The sequence below is a fragment of the Giraffa tippelskirchi genome, chromosome 14 (genome assembly GCF_054371585.1).
Source record: "Giraffa tippelskirchi isolate mGirTip1 chromosome 14, T2T-mGirTip1v1.2.pri, whole genome shotgun sequence".
Taxonomy (NCBI): Eukaryota; Metazoa; Chordata; class Mammalia; order Artiodactyla; family Giraffidae; genus Giraffa; species Giraffa tippelskirchi.
Window position 1 is genome coordinate 12163261 of NC_137288.1, and position 14240 is coordinate 12177500.

Here is a 14240-nt window from a genome sequence, read left to right on the forward strand (position 1 = left end):
GTGAGGCACAGGAGATCTAGATCCTGCAATCGAGGAATGAATCTGTGCCCTTTGCAATGGAAGCAAACTGTCTTAATCCCTGGAACCCTAAGGAAGTTCCTCAAAAGAGACGGTTTGCGACTAGGTCAGAAATGATAGTCTTCAAAGGCAATCCCTTTAAGGTCAAAGGAACAAAATTTACTGACTGAAGAGAAGCCTCTGGGTAATACGAATGAGGAGTCTCTGACCTATGAGCAGCCCATCAATACTCCTATTGCCGGCAATAGGAGTAAAGAGGACATCCCATGACACAGAAGGACCTGTCCCAGGAGAGAAGCCCAGGTTCATTCTGCCCGAGAGGAGAAGGCGGGCCGAGCGATGGTCTGGGAAGGGTTTAGAGACTCAGGGTGCGGGCACATGGCTACGCTTGCTGATGAGGGGTCAGATTCCCGATGAGATGAGACGACACGGCTCGCCAGCATGGTGGGGGCGTCAAGAACCCCCTCGAATCTTGCAGACCCTCTGCGACCAATGAGAGAGAGCCAGGCACCACTGCTCAGGGGCACAGCTTCTGCTCTGCTCTTGGCAGGTCCCGGTCACCTGCCACCTTCCTGTCTCCAGCAGAGGTAAAGTGAGGCCCAAATGCCGCCTGAGGATCTTTGAGCTCAGAACGGAAACTCTTTTTTTCGGTGGCCTGGAGTGTCATAAGCAATCCGAAGGTGAGCGGAATTAAATGCAAGTAGTCAGAATAATGGTGAGAACAAAAGGAAACGGCAAGTCACTGTTAACAATCTATTTTGGACGTAAAGTTTTGTGAAGAGAGAGACGGAACCTAGCTTCAGAAGGGGAGGGAGGTCCCGCAAGGTCGAATGAGGCCCACTGGTGGCTGGGGACTCATCTGGAGGAACTTCTCTGAAGAAGGGCCTGGGATCCATCTGAAAGCGGGAGTGGGAACCCAGGCCCGGGAGTGAGCGTCCAGAGCTGGAATGAGAGCTCCTGGGAGACTGACTCGAGCGCGGCTGGTTTCCGGGGCACCCACCTCCCCTTCTCCTCAGCTGATGCCCGCAGGCTGGGTCACGGCCCTTGAGGGAGAAGCCTTGGCAGAAGGTCTCCCCGCGGAGGGAGCCCATGGGTGTCTCAGTCTGTCAGTGGCAGTTGCTCGTTTTCTCGGGCTGCCAGCCCATCTGAGCTGTTTCTGTTGGAGGGGAAATCTGCCTGAAGTTACGCCTGAGGCCTGAGCTCTCTTATTATCAAATTAGGCGAATATCCGATACATAATGTGAATACCTGGCCTACTGCCATGGAATTTCTAAATATCCGTGTGCCGAAAGCTAACTCCGTCCCCACGTGTGCAAGCTAATTCAGGGGAACTCGCTCGTGTCTGACCCGTGTGGTAGTAGTGGTGAGAGCAGGAGTGGATCGGGAGCGAAAGGACCAGGTGGAATTTCTCGATTCAAATCCATGAATCTCTGAGGACTTCGTGAGCACGTTACACTTTAAGTGTCATTCCTGGCCTGAGAGGGAGCACGAACAGGACTTTTCTGACGGCTTCATGGAGACGTGAGACAGGAGTCGAGATCCACAGTATGCAGCGAGCGGTATCTTTGCTTATAGGCAGATCCAGAAAAAGCTATCAGCTCACTGTTGGTTCTTTCAAAGCACGTAGTAGCTGTGTGGTTGCCCGATAATGTGAGTGCCGTCCACCTAGACTGTACACGCACCTCACGCACCGAGTATCTGTCGGCCTTGTAGATGAGGAGGTGGCTGAGGGGCGTTTGCGCAAGTGACTGGGTTTGAATCTAGACAGCACCCTTTGCTGTGGGCTTGGTGAAGTGCAGGTCCTCAGTACACAGGATTCTCATCCTTCCTGGCCTGTTTCTGGCTCCTCTTCACCATCTGGGTTCCACAAGCCTCATCTTTAGCAGCACCGGTGTGCTCTTACCACAAACCTCCGAACAGCACGTTCTTTCAAGGTGCCTCCTCGTCCTTCACCGCTGGTGCTGGGCTCAGACCGTCCCCTGCCCCACGGCCCTTTCCCGGGCCTTTCCTTTTCACTCTCCCGTGGCTAGAGCTCTGACCCATCCTCCAAGCGCGAGGCCTCTTCTCACTATTTCGCATTCCAGGCAAGCCTACTTATTCTGGGAGTTATTCCCCCTTGATACTTTCTGTCTATAACCAGGACCAGGACCAAGCACACAAATCTCTTTCCACGCAACCCCTTCTTGACGCTCAGCTCTGCCGGGCGTGTTGGTGCTGACTCTCGTACGGATGGTGAGTCGACAGGTGACCGGTGACGGGTGAGCTTTTCATGAACCACGTGGAAAGTATGGTTGGCAAGCCTCTGACACAGATTCCCCCATGGGAAAACATCGTCACCTCCTGAGACAGTCCTGGGAACAAAGTCAACGAACAGAGGATTCAGTGCTTCCGGACACATCGAGTGCTTGTGGCAGACACAACCTGCCCCAGAGCATCCAAGGTCAAGTGTGAGGAAAGGCCTAGGAGTAGCGGGACCGGGGACTGAACAAGTCGGCTCTGCTCCTCTCCCGGCTGCAGTCCAAAGAAACGCCAAACAGGATGCCTCTTTGTTGCCATCGAGTGTCCAGTTCTAAACTTTTGTTAACAATGTATACAATGTTAAGGCGCGGGAGAGCCGGCTTTACTGAAACTTGTGGATCGTGCACTTCTTATCCCTGCTACTGTTTGATACAATTAGAGTTTAAGAGCACCCTGTTTTCCAGGAAAGATACTATATAACGCAAAGGTGCGATTTCTAGTGCCCCCTTAATTTCCCCAGTCTCTGGGTACGAGAGCTGAACCAAATGTTGTCTAGTATATTTTCAGGGACATGACAAGCTATTCAGATCCTTCCCGATAGATGTTCTGAAAAAGAACTACTAGCTGCAAGAACTAAATCTCAATTTCAACTCCGGTAGAGGAGAAGCTGCGCTGCTGGCAACAGTTAAGATAAACACTGTATCTTCCCAAGAATAGACTGGGTACCCCCAGCATTTACCTTGAGGCTGCAGCGAGGAAGACTAAGTCTGCCACTGAACTAGGTCCGTTTCTTTGACTTGAACCTTTATACGTGATTCCTGATATCTTCAGTTTCCGTATGCTGCCTGTAGCCCGAGACGTACAGGGCGCACCCCTCGTCAAGGCTCAGATTTCAAGAGTCTAATACATTTCCATTCAGATACAGATAGCAATCTGCAGAATAGAGAATAATACGTATCTCGTTGGAGCGTTACAGGAATATCATGACAGGACACGTGTGGCCCCGCGCGCCCCCAACCACAAGCCCAGATCTCCCGTCTCCCCTCCGAAACCTCCCCCTCCTCCCCCCCATACCCAGCCACCGAGGGGGGCCCGGGGAGGGATGGCGGTCTCAGCCCCGGTTCCGAGAGGTCACTCGTGGAGCCGCCCTAGCTAGGCCGAGACGCCAGATGTGGCTGCCCTGCTGCTTCACGTCCATCTCCGTGAGCCATGCCCAAAAGGCACGTGAAATCATTGAGAGCAAACAGCGCCCCCAGAAAACGCAAAATGATCCTCCTGAACCCCACACGGCCGCCATCTTGGTGGATCCACGTTAGAGGTCGTTGGTAGGTATCCCCACTTGATGCCTGAATAGTACTCACACGGACTCGATTTCTTTTCGCTTTTCCTGGGTGCCCTAGCCAGAGAGATCACGTGGGCCGGAGAGCAAACACAGAACAGAACAGAGCCCCGAACCACAGCCAAGTCGAGGGCGTGCGGAACCGCAGGAACTCACAGAGCCTGTGAGGGGACCCAGATGGGGAAGAAGCGTCCGTGCTCACGTATCTCTGGGGAGGTTGGAAGGGGCGCCCGCCAGCGAGGCAGGTGCCGCGCGAGTGGCCGGAGACGTTTCTCCGTGGGATCTCTCGGGGTGTCGCAGGGTGCCGGGTGCAGGGGCACCCTGGGAGGCCCGGTCCACCGAAAAGCCCGAGAAGTCTTCATGTGGGGCAGGCACGGAATGGTTTCTTGCAGGGCCGGGCGAGGAGAATTCGGGGGCCCATACCTCCAAGCCCCACACGTCTCGAGAGGGTTCCACGTGGCATTCTGAAAGGCCGGGCGACGGAGGGAAGGGGTTCGTGGCTGCGGACAACGCCTGGCTGGAGGAATTCTTTGTCTTTGGCGACGGTTCACCCCGCAGGTCAGGTCATGAGGTTCCTCGACACCTTCCACGGGGCGGATGTTCACAGGAGGAGTGGGGACGGGACGGCGGACTCGCAGGCGACCCTCCTGTCCCCACTGCTCCCCTCCCTCCAGCACTGGAGTTCGAATCTAGATGGGCCTCTGACCGCACACATCGCTGGGTTTACATCGTGCCGGCTTCACCTTCGATTCTCACAAACTGGCACTCTTGCTGCTGCTAGAAGTGTCCTAGAGAAGAAGACATCGGGTTCCGTACCAGATCAGCTTCTTGGACGTGGCCCTCTGGAGCCCGTGGCTTTGGCTTCAGGGGAAGCGCGCTGCCTACGGTATAGCCTGGCCCGGAAGCTCATCCGAGGATTCCTAAGGAGTTCGCGGGCCCCGAGGATTCTGTTTCCGAAAAGCGTTTTCTGGAACCGGGCGACTTGGGAGAACGTGTCACTGGTGTGGAAAATGGAAGGCCGCTGTCAGAGGGTTCAGTGACCTTTACGCTCCCTCCTTTCACTTGAAAGGCGTCTTCTTTTTTCTCCCCACCCCGCCCCCCAACCCCCCAACCCCCCGCAGCACACACACACCCGACAGCTTGCCTGACCGTTGTTGCTGGGGAGATGAAATCCCAGGAGACGGGAGGCCAAGTCTCTCTCACACCCCGGGGCAAACGATAGGAACGGGTCCCCAGCCGTGTGATGTCTCCGTGTCTCAGCACGGCCGACAGTCTCCTCCTCTTTCTAGGTGCTCCCGTTTCCTCCACCCCCCACCCCCCCACCCCACCCCACCCCACCCCACCCCACCCCATCCCATCCCAAACTAAGGGTTTAGTTTAATGCCAAACTTCTACAAAGAAATAAGCAAATTTTTGTGCAATGTCCAGTTATCTCTTTCTAGGTTGATAGACTGATCAATGCCATGGTTAATTCCCACAGTAAGTGGATGCCACCCTGTAAATCTTCTTGGCTCATTGCCTGCCACACCTGCTCCATTGCTGGTTAGGAGTAATTTTGTAAAACATGAAAGATAACACAAAATGGACTGATGACTCTGAGAGAAGAATTGTAATTGGAGGAAATTTCAGGACTGGCTCTGACAGTGCCTCCCGGAAAAAGTAAAACTCATACAGAGAGTAGAAAAGTGGTTACTAGGGCTATGGGGAGAGGTTGGTAAAAGGGAACAAATGTTCAGCTATAAGATGAATAGAGTCTGAGGATCTAATGTAAAACACGGCAATCTTTTTGACATGTTTTGTATAAATGAAATCTTATGAAGATAAAATCTAAGTGGGAAAGATGGAGGGAAGAAAAAAAAAAGAAGGTGAAATATGTGAGGTGATATGAATTAACTGGATGAGGAATCCTTTCACATCGTAAACACGTGAAATCACCACAGTCATATTTCAATTTCTTGCAATTTTATATGTCAATTGTACCTCAAAAAAGTTGAAATTTTAAAAAAGATATTACAGGATCTATGAAAAACCGTGAAGATTGTGTCTGGCTTGATAACATTGAGAACCTAGAACTCAGGCGATCCAAAACGTCCCCCTGACTAGTAGAGTGTTTGTGTCATCGGTTACTCAATTCTGAATTATCATAGGTTCCAGAATTGTCGGTTGGATGCAAGATTTCAAAGCAGCCACATACTGGAAAACTTAGTTTTAATGAGTTTAGTTCTATTCTCTCAAAGTGGAGAGCTCTATTTAAAGATGATACTTTACGTGGACTTCCTTGATTTTTCGTACGTTGGATCAGAGACGGATGTAGTGAGATACCATGAAGTAATTCCCTGTTTTTCTCTTTATAATTTCCGCGACATGATCCTTCTAGTTAGTAAGAAACATTTGTGTTGCCTTGAAGAGAACTAGATTATTATCATAATAATGGAAAGGGAAAGTAGTAGGTTTATGCTTGGCCCTCTTATATTTAAAATATACCTTTTTGGCTACAGTGTGAGGCACGGGAGATCTAGATCCTGCAATCGAGGAAAGAATCTGTGCCCTTTGCAATGGAAGCAAACTGTCTTAATCCCTGGAACCCTAAGGAAGTTCCTCAAAAGAGACGGTTTGCGACTAGGTCAGAAATGATAGTCTTCAAAGGCAATGCAATCCCTTTGACTTCAAAGGAACAAAATTTACTGACTGAAGAAAAGCCTCTGGGTAATACGAATGAGGAGTCTCTGACCTATGAGCAGCACATCAATACTCCTGTTGCCGGCAATAGGAGTAAAGAGGACATCCCATGACACAGAATGACCTGTCCCAGGAGAGAAGCCCAGGTTCATTCTGCCTGAGAGGAGAAGGCGGGCCGAGTGATGGTCTGGGAAGGGTTTAGAGACTCAGGGTGAGGGCACATGGCTACGCTTGCCGATGCGGGGTCAGATTCCCGATGAGATGAGACGACACGGCTCACCAGCATGGTGGGGCCGTCAGGAACCCCCTCGAATCTTGCAGACCCTCTGCGACCAATGAGAGAGAGCCAGGCACCACTGCTCAGGGGCACAGCTTCTGCTCTGCTCTTGGCAGGTCCCGGTCACCTGCCACCTTCCTGTCTCCAGCAGAGGTAAAGTGAGGCCCAAATGCCTCCTGAGGATCTTTGAGCCCAGAACAGAAACTCTCTTTTTTTCGGTGGCCTGGAGTGTCACAAGCAATCCGAAGGTGAGCGGAATTAAATGCAAGTAGTCAGAATAATGGTGAGAACAAAAGGAAATGGCAAGTCATTGTTAACAATCCATCTTGGACTTAAAGTTTTGTGAAGAGAGAGACGGAACCTAGCTTCAGAAGGGGAGGGAGGTCCCGCAAGGTCGAATGAGGCCCACTGGTGGCTGGGGACTCATCTGGAGGAACTTCTCTGAAGAAGGGCCTGGGATCCATCTGAAAGCGGGAGTGAGAACCCGGGCCCGGGAGTGAGCGTCCAGAGCTGGAACGAGAGCTCCTGGGAGACTGACTCGAGCGCGGCTGGTTTCCGGGGCACCCACCTCCCCTTCTCCTCAGCTGATGCCCGCAGGCTGGGTAACGGCCCTTGAGGGAGAAGCCTTGGCAGAAGGTCTCCCCATGGAGGGAGCCCACAGGTGTCTCAGTCTGTTAGTGGCAGTTGCTCGTTCTCTCGGGCTGCCAGCCCATCTGAGCTGTTTCCGTTGGAGGGAAAATCGGCCTGAAGTTATGCCTGAGGCCCGGGCTCTCTTATTATCAAATTAGGCGAATATCCGATACATAATGTGAATACCTGGCCTACTGCCATGGAATTTCTAAATATCCGTGTGCCGAAAGCTAACTCCACCCCCACGTGTGCAAGCTAATTCAGGGGAACTCGCTCGTGTCTGACCCGTGTGGTAGTAGTGGTGAGAGCAGGAGTGGATCGGGAGCGAAAGGACCAGGTGGAATTTCTCGATTCAAATCCATGAATCTCTGAGGACTTCGTGAGCACGTTACACTTGAAGTGTCATTCCTGGCCTGAGAGGGAGCACGAACAGTACTTTTCTGACGGCTTCATGGAGACGTGAGACAGGAGTCGAGATCCACAGTATGCAGCGAGCGGTATCTTTGCTTATAGGCAGATCCAGAAAAAGCTATCAGCTCACTCTTGGTTCTTTCAAAGCATGTATTAGCTGTGTGGTTGCCTGATATGTGAGTGCCGTCCACCTAGACTGTACGTACACGCACCTCACGCACCGAGTATCTGTCGGCCTTGTAGATGAGGAGGTGGCTGAGCGGCGTTTGCGCAAGTGACTGGGTTTGAATCTAGACAGCACCCTTTGCTGTGGGCTTGGTGAAGTGCAGGTCCTCAGTACACGGGATTCTCATCCTTCCTGGCCTGTTTCTGGCTCCTCCTTACTATCTGGGTTCCACAAGCCTCATCTTTAGCAGCACCGGTGTGCTCTTACCACAAACCTCCGAACAGCACGTTCTTTCAAGGTGCCTCCTCGTCCTTCACCGCTGGTGCTGGGCTCAGACCGTCCCCTGCCCCACGGCCCTTTCCCGGGCCTTTCCTTTTCACTCTCCCGTGGCTAAAGCTCTGACCCGTCCTCCAAGCGCGAGGCCTCTTCTCACTATTTCGCATTCCAGGCAAGCCTACTTATTCTGGGAGTTATTCCCCCTTGATACTTTCTGTCTATAACCAGGACCAGGACCAAGCATACAAATCTCTTTCCACGCAACCCCTTCTTGACGCTCAGCTCTGCCGGGCGTGTTGGTGCTGACTCTCGTACGGATGGTGAGTTGACAGGTGACCGGCGACGGGCGAGCTTTTCATGAACCACGTGGAAAGTATGGTTGGCAAGCCTCTGACACAGATTCCCCCATGGGAAAACATCGTCACCTCCTGAGACAGTCCTGGGAACAAAGTCAATGAACAGAGGATTCAGTGCTTCCGGACACATCGAGTGCTTGTTGCAGACACAACCTGCCCCCAGAGCATCCAAGATCAAGTGTGAGGAAAGGCCTAGGAGTAGCGGGACCGGGGACTGAACAAGTCGGCTCTGCTCCTCTCCCGGCTGCAGTCCGAAGAAACGCCAAACAGGATGCCTCTTTGTTGCCATCAAGTGTCCAGTTCTAAACTTTTGTTAACAATGTATATAATGTTAAGGAGCGGGAGAGCCAGCTTTACTGAAACTTGTGGATCATGCACTTCTTATCCCTGCTACTGTTTGATACAATTAGAGTTTCAGAGCAGCCTGTTTTCCAGCAAAGATACTATATAACCCAAAGGTGCGATTTCTAGTGCCACCTTAATTTCCCCAGTCTCTGGGTACGAGAACTGAACCAAATGTTCTCTAGTATACTTTCAGGGACATGACAAGCTATTCGGATCCTTCCTGATAGATGTTCTGAAAAAGAACTACTAGCTGCAAGAACTAAATCTCAATTTCACCTCCGGCAGAGGAGAAGCTGCGTTGCTGGCAACAGTTAAAATAAACACTGTATCTTCCCAAGAATAGACTGGGTACCCCCAGCGTTTACCTTGAGGCTGCAGCGAGGAAGACTAAGTCTGCCCCTGAACTAGGTCCGTTTCTTTGACTTTAACCTTTATACGTGATTCCTGATATCTTCAGTTTCCGTATGCTGCCTGTAGCCCGAGACGTACAGGGCGCACCCCTCGTCAAGGCTCGGATTTCAAGAGTCTAATACATTTCCATTCAGGTACAGATAGCCATCTGCAGAATAGAGAATAATATTTATCTCGTTGGAGCGCTGCAGGAATATCATGACAGGACACGTGTGGCCCCGCGCGCCCCCAACCACAAGCCCAGATCTCCCGTCTCCCCTCCGAAACCTCCCCCTCCCCCCCCCACACCCAGCCACCGAGGGGGGCCCGGGGAGGGATGGCGGTCTCAGCCCCGGTTCCGAGAGGTCACTCGTGGAGCCGCCCTAGCTAGGCCGAGACGCCAGATGTGGCTGCCCTGCTGCTTCACGTCCCATCTCCGTGAGCCATGCCCAAAAGGCACGTGAAATCATTGAGAGCAAATAGCGCCCCCAGAAAACGCAAAATGATCCTCCTGAACCCCACACGGCCGCCATCTTGGTGGATCCACGTTAGAGGTCATTGGTAGGTATCCCCACTTGATGCCTGAATAGTACTCACACGGACTCGATTTCTTTTCGCTTTTCCTGGGTGCCCTAGCCAGAGAGATCACGTGGGCCGGAGAGCAAACACAGAACAGAACAGAGCCCCGAACCACAGCCAAGTCGAGGGCGTGCGGAACCGCAGGAACTCACAGAGCCTGTGAGGGGACCCAGATGGGGAAGAAGCGTCCGTGCTCACGTATCTCTGGGGAGGTTGGAAGGGGCGCCCGCCAGCGAGGCAGATGCCGCGCGAGTGGCCGGAGACGTTTCTCCGTGGGATCTCTCGGGATGTCGCAGGGTGCCGGGTGCAGGGGCACCCTGGGAGGCCCGGTCCACCGAAAAGCCCGAGAAGTCTTCATGTGGGGCAGGCCCGGGATGGTTTCTTGCAGGGCCGGGCGAGGAGAATTCGGGGGCCCATACCTCCAAGCCCCACACGTCTCGAGAGGGCTCCACGTGGCATTCTGAAAGGCCGGGCGACGGAGGGAAGGGGTTCGTGGCTGCGGACGACGCCTGGCTGGAGGAATTCTTTGTCTTTGGCGACGGTTCACCCCGTAGGTCAGGTCATGAGGTTCCTCGACACCTTCCACGGGGCGGATGTTCACACGGGGAGTGGGGACAGGACGGCGGACTCGCAGGCCACCCTCCTGTCCCCACTGCTCCCCTCCCTCCAGCACTGGAGTTCGAATCTAGATGGGCCTCTGACCGCTCACATCGCTGGGTTTACATCGTGCCGGCTTCACCTTCGATTCTCACAAACTGGCACTCTTGCTGCTGCTAGAAGTGTCCTAGAGAAGAAGACATCGGGTTCCGTACCAGATCAGCTTCTTGGACGTGGCCCTCTGGAGCCCGTGGCTTTGGCTTCAGGGGAAGCGCGCTGCCTACGGTATAGCCTGGCCCGGAAGCTCATCCGAGGATTCCTAAGGAGTTCGCGGGCCCCGAGGATTCTGTTTCCGAAAAGCGTTTTCTGGAACCGGGCGACTTGGGAGAACGTGTCACTGGTGTGGAAAATGGAAGGCCGCTGTCAGAGGGTTCAGTGACCTTTACGCTCCCTCCTTTCACTTGAAAGGCGTCTTCTTTTTTCTCCCCACCCCGCCCCCCAACCCCCCAACCCCCCGCAGCACACACACACCCGACAGCTTGCCTGACCGTTGTTGCTGGGGAGATGAAATCCCAGGAGACGGGAGGCCAAGTCTCTCTCACACCCCGGGGCAAACGATAGGAACGGGTCCCCAGCCGTGTGATGTCTCCGTGTCTCAGCACGGCCGACAGTCTCCTCCTCTTTCTAGGTGCTCCCGTTTCCTCCACCCCCCACCCCCCACCCCCACCCCCCCCGCCACCGACCCCCGCCCCCAGCAGCCCTGCCACCCCACCCCAGACCCGACCGCCCGGCCCGGCCGCCCGGCCGCCTTTCCTTTCCGGTGTTTGTGGCCAGTTATTTTGAAATCCATGTTCTCCTGACCTCAAGCGCACTTTCCCCGCCCACCGGCGCATGCTTGTGTTTGTTGTCGTTGGACTTGATCACGGTCTCGACACAGGTTGACTTTCGTTTTCTCTTGTTGGGGGTCCGAGTGTCTCCTTCTTTTCCTTTCTTGCTCCTGGGCTTGCGTGTCTGTGTCTGTGTCTGCTTTCGAGAAGTCCTGCTTTGTTCTCCGAGCAGCGCTTGCCTGGTTTCGCTTTGCCGGTCGGTCCCTCCCTCCCTGCCTCCCTCCCTTCTCTCTCTCCCTCCCTCCCTCCTTCGGGGGAGGGGGCCCGGGGGAGCCCGGGATGTCACTGGTGCCCCTCTCTCGGCCGTCCCCGCCCCGAGCCCCGCCGCCCGCCGGCGTCTCCGTGGAATGTCCGCCCACCAGCCTGGAATCGCGTGGGTGGGGGGGGAGCGCGTCTCCTTCGTGGCAGCCTCCTGGGGAGCTATTTCCCAGCTCCTCTCCCTTCCTCTGCGGCCGGGGTCGCGTCGCGTCGCGTCTCTCGGAGGCGGCGGCTCCGAGCCGAGCTCGGGCGTTTGGGCGGCCGGCGCTGTGGCGTCCTCGGCGGCCGGCGACAGCGACCCGTCCTCGGGACATTGGAGCCGGTTGTCAGGAGCCACCTGGCGGCCGCTTTTATAGTGTCCCTCCCCTCTGGAGCTTCGGCGACCTTCAGGAGGGTTGTGACTCAGCCGCCGGGCCCGAGGGCACAGCTCTCAGAGACCGGCTCTGCTGGCAGCGACAGTGGCGGTGGCGCCGAGGCCTAGGGACGTCCTGCTGTCGCCGGAGATTGGTTCTCTAGGTTTCTGAGGAGGGTGGCCGTCGCGGCGGCGGCGGCGCTCCAGAGCCGGGCTCTGGGGTGGCCTGACCGGGCCTCCCTCAGGAGGGTTTGCTTTTCGCCCTCAGGAGGGTTTGCCTTCTTCTGCCAGGAGGGTTGGCTCCCGCCCTCAAAAAGGGTTTGCTGTTCGCCTTTTCAGAAGGGTTTGCGTCTCCCTTCAGGAGGTTTTTGCTTTCCCGCCCTTTCAGGAGGGTTTGCCACCCCCGGAGGGTTTGCTTTCTCACCCCTCCCCAACTCCCTGAATCACGGCCAGGAGGTCAGGGACCGGCTCGAGCCGTCCTGGGTGCCCCGGACAGGACGGTCTGGGGCCCCGGGCGTGGTCCCTCGTTGGGGCCCGCTCGTCTCGTGGGAGGCGCCTCGCCGGCGGGTCTCTCTTCGTTTTTCTCTTTGGCAACTCGAAGCCAAACCCCCGCTCGGAGACTCGGACGGACGGACGGGTACACCTACCCGTGCGGGCGAAGGGGGAGGGCGTCTCCGGCCAGCTCCCTCCCCCTTGGCGTCTGCGCCCCCACTTCGCCCACCGGGCGCCCCCTTCGCCCCCCTCCCCCCCCCCAGTCGACCAGATGACCCCCGACAGCTCCGGGCCTGGTGTTTCTGGGGTAGTGCTGGGGACAGGTGGCGGTGCCAAGGTGCCAAGGTCCCTCCCTGCCAGTCGTGGGTGGGCCCCGCTGTCGGGCGCTGTCATTTTGTCGCCCGAAATGGGCCTTTTCTGCCACCAGGTAAGTGCCGACACGGTCTCTCTCGGCGTCTGCCGCCGAGGACTTTGGGCCTCTGGACGCACGCGGGGCTCTGGGCCTTTGGGCCGCCGGCCTGGGCCTGTGCGTCGGCTCCCGCGTGGCGTGTCTGGCAGACCCGACCCGTGGCGCCACCTCCGGTCTCTGGGCGACCCGAGGGCGGCGGGGCGAGGCGCCGTGGGTCTTCTACCCTGTGTGACCCCCGCTGCGGGCGCCCGGTGGTGGCCGGGACGACCCCCGCTCTGTAGGCTCCGTGCCCCGTGTCAGGCAGCTCCTCCTCCTGGGGTCGTCGGCGGCTGTCGCCTGAGGTGAGGTGAGGTGTGGCGGGGGGAGGCGGCCGGTGAGGCTTAAAGCGGGCCCCTCCGGCGACTGCCCTCACCGTGCCTTCCCCCCTCCCCCTCGGCTCAACGGATCGATGTGGTGTGGTCGTGCTCTCCCGGGCCGGGCCTAAGCCGTGCCGGACGAGGGACGGGCGTTCCTGGTGAACGTGTGCGGTCTTCTCGGTCTGTCCACGGGGCCCCTCGCCTGCCTTTCCCCCTGCCCGTCGGGGAGGGTGAGGAAGGCGGGAGGGTGGGTGCGGCCTCCGGCCCTGACTCTCGGTCTCCTGCCCGCCCCCCCTCCACGGGGCGTCAGTGAGGCCGTCGGTCTTCGGACACAGCGGACGCTCTCGCTTCGCCTTCTCGGCGCGTGTCCCGCGAGCGGCCCTCCCCGCGGTGGGGAGGGCTGTGCCCGCCGCTGCGCCGCGCGCCCCGCGTGGGTGGGTGAGCGTGCCTCGTTTGACCCTCGGTGGTGCCCCTGGAGCGCTCCAGGTCGCCCCCTCAGGTGCCTGAGGCCGAGCGGTGGTGTCGTTTCCCTTAACCCGGCGTCCTCCTCGGGTCCCCCACCGCGGTGGGGTGTGTGTGTGTCCCGCGAGTGGCTCTCGTTGGGGGAGGGGTCGAGACGGGAAGAGAGGCGTGCCTGTTCCCCTCGCCTCTTCCGTTGGGGGCAGGTGCTGCCTCGTCGTGGAGGCACGGGCCGTGCTCCGGCCCCGACCGTGCACACGCTCCCGTGTGGTCGTCCGCTTACCTGTACCGCAGACCCCTCCCGCCCAGTCGAGGATCGGCGGCTCGTGGAGCGCCTCCGTGGGCCCGAAGGAGAGACGATGGGGTGAGGGACGGCGCGCCCTCGGTGAGAAAGCCTTCTCTAGCGATCCGAGAGGGAGCCTCTGGGGTACCGGAGCCCCCGGCCGCTGCCCCTCCTGAGTGCGCAGTGTAGCCGCCGTGGCGACTGCCAGAGCACGTGGGCAGAATCCCCCCACCTCTCCTCTGTGAGGGGGGATGGGTGCGCCGGCCCCGCGGTGGGGCCGTGTGCCGCTCGTTGCCTACCGCGGCCCGCGCCTCCCCCCGCCGAGTCGGGGGAGGGTCCCGCCGGGCCCCGCCGGGTGTCCGGCACGTGGGGGGGAACCGTGCGTGCGCCGCGTGCGTGCGGCCGCCCCCGCGGTGTGAGTGCAGGAGGAGAAGGGCCGGGGG

At 57.2% G+C, this 14240-nt stretch overlaps 1 long non-coding RNA gene across 2 annotated transcripts in view; it reads right to left on the reverse strand.

Annotated features, from left to right (window-relative positions):
* Positions 1-5540: 5540 nt before the first annotated feature.
* Positions 5541-14240, reverse strand: part of LOC145534284 (uncharacterized) — a 25685-nt gene continuing 16985 nt past the window's right edge. For both annotated transcript variants that reach the window (XR_014074411.1, XR_014074412.1), the window contains exons 2-3: positions 9101-9294; positions 5541-8473 (exon numbers count right to left, since the gene is read on the reverse strand). This is a non-coding gene — a long non-coding RNA (uncharacterized LOC145534284). The remainder of the gene's footprint in view (positions 8474-9100; positions 9295-14240) is intronic.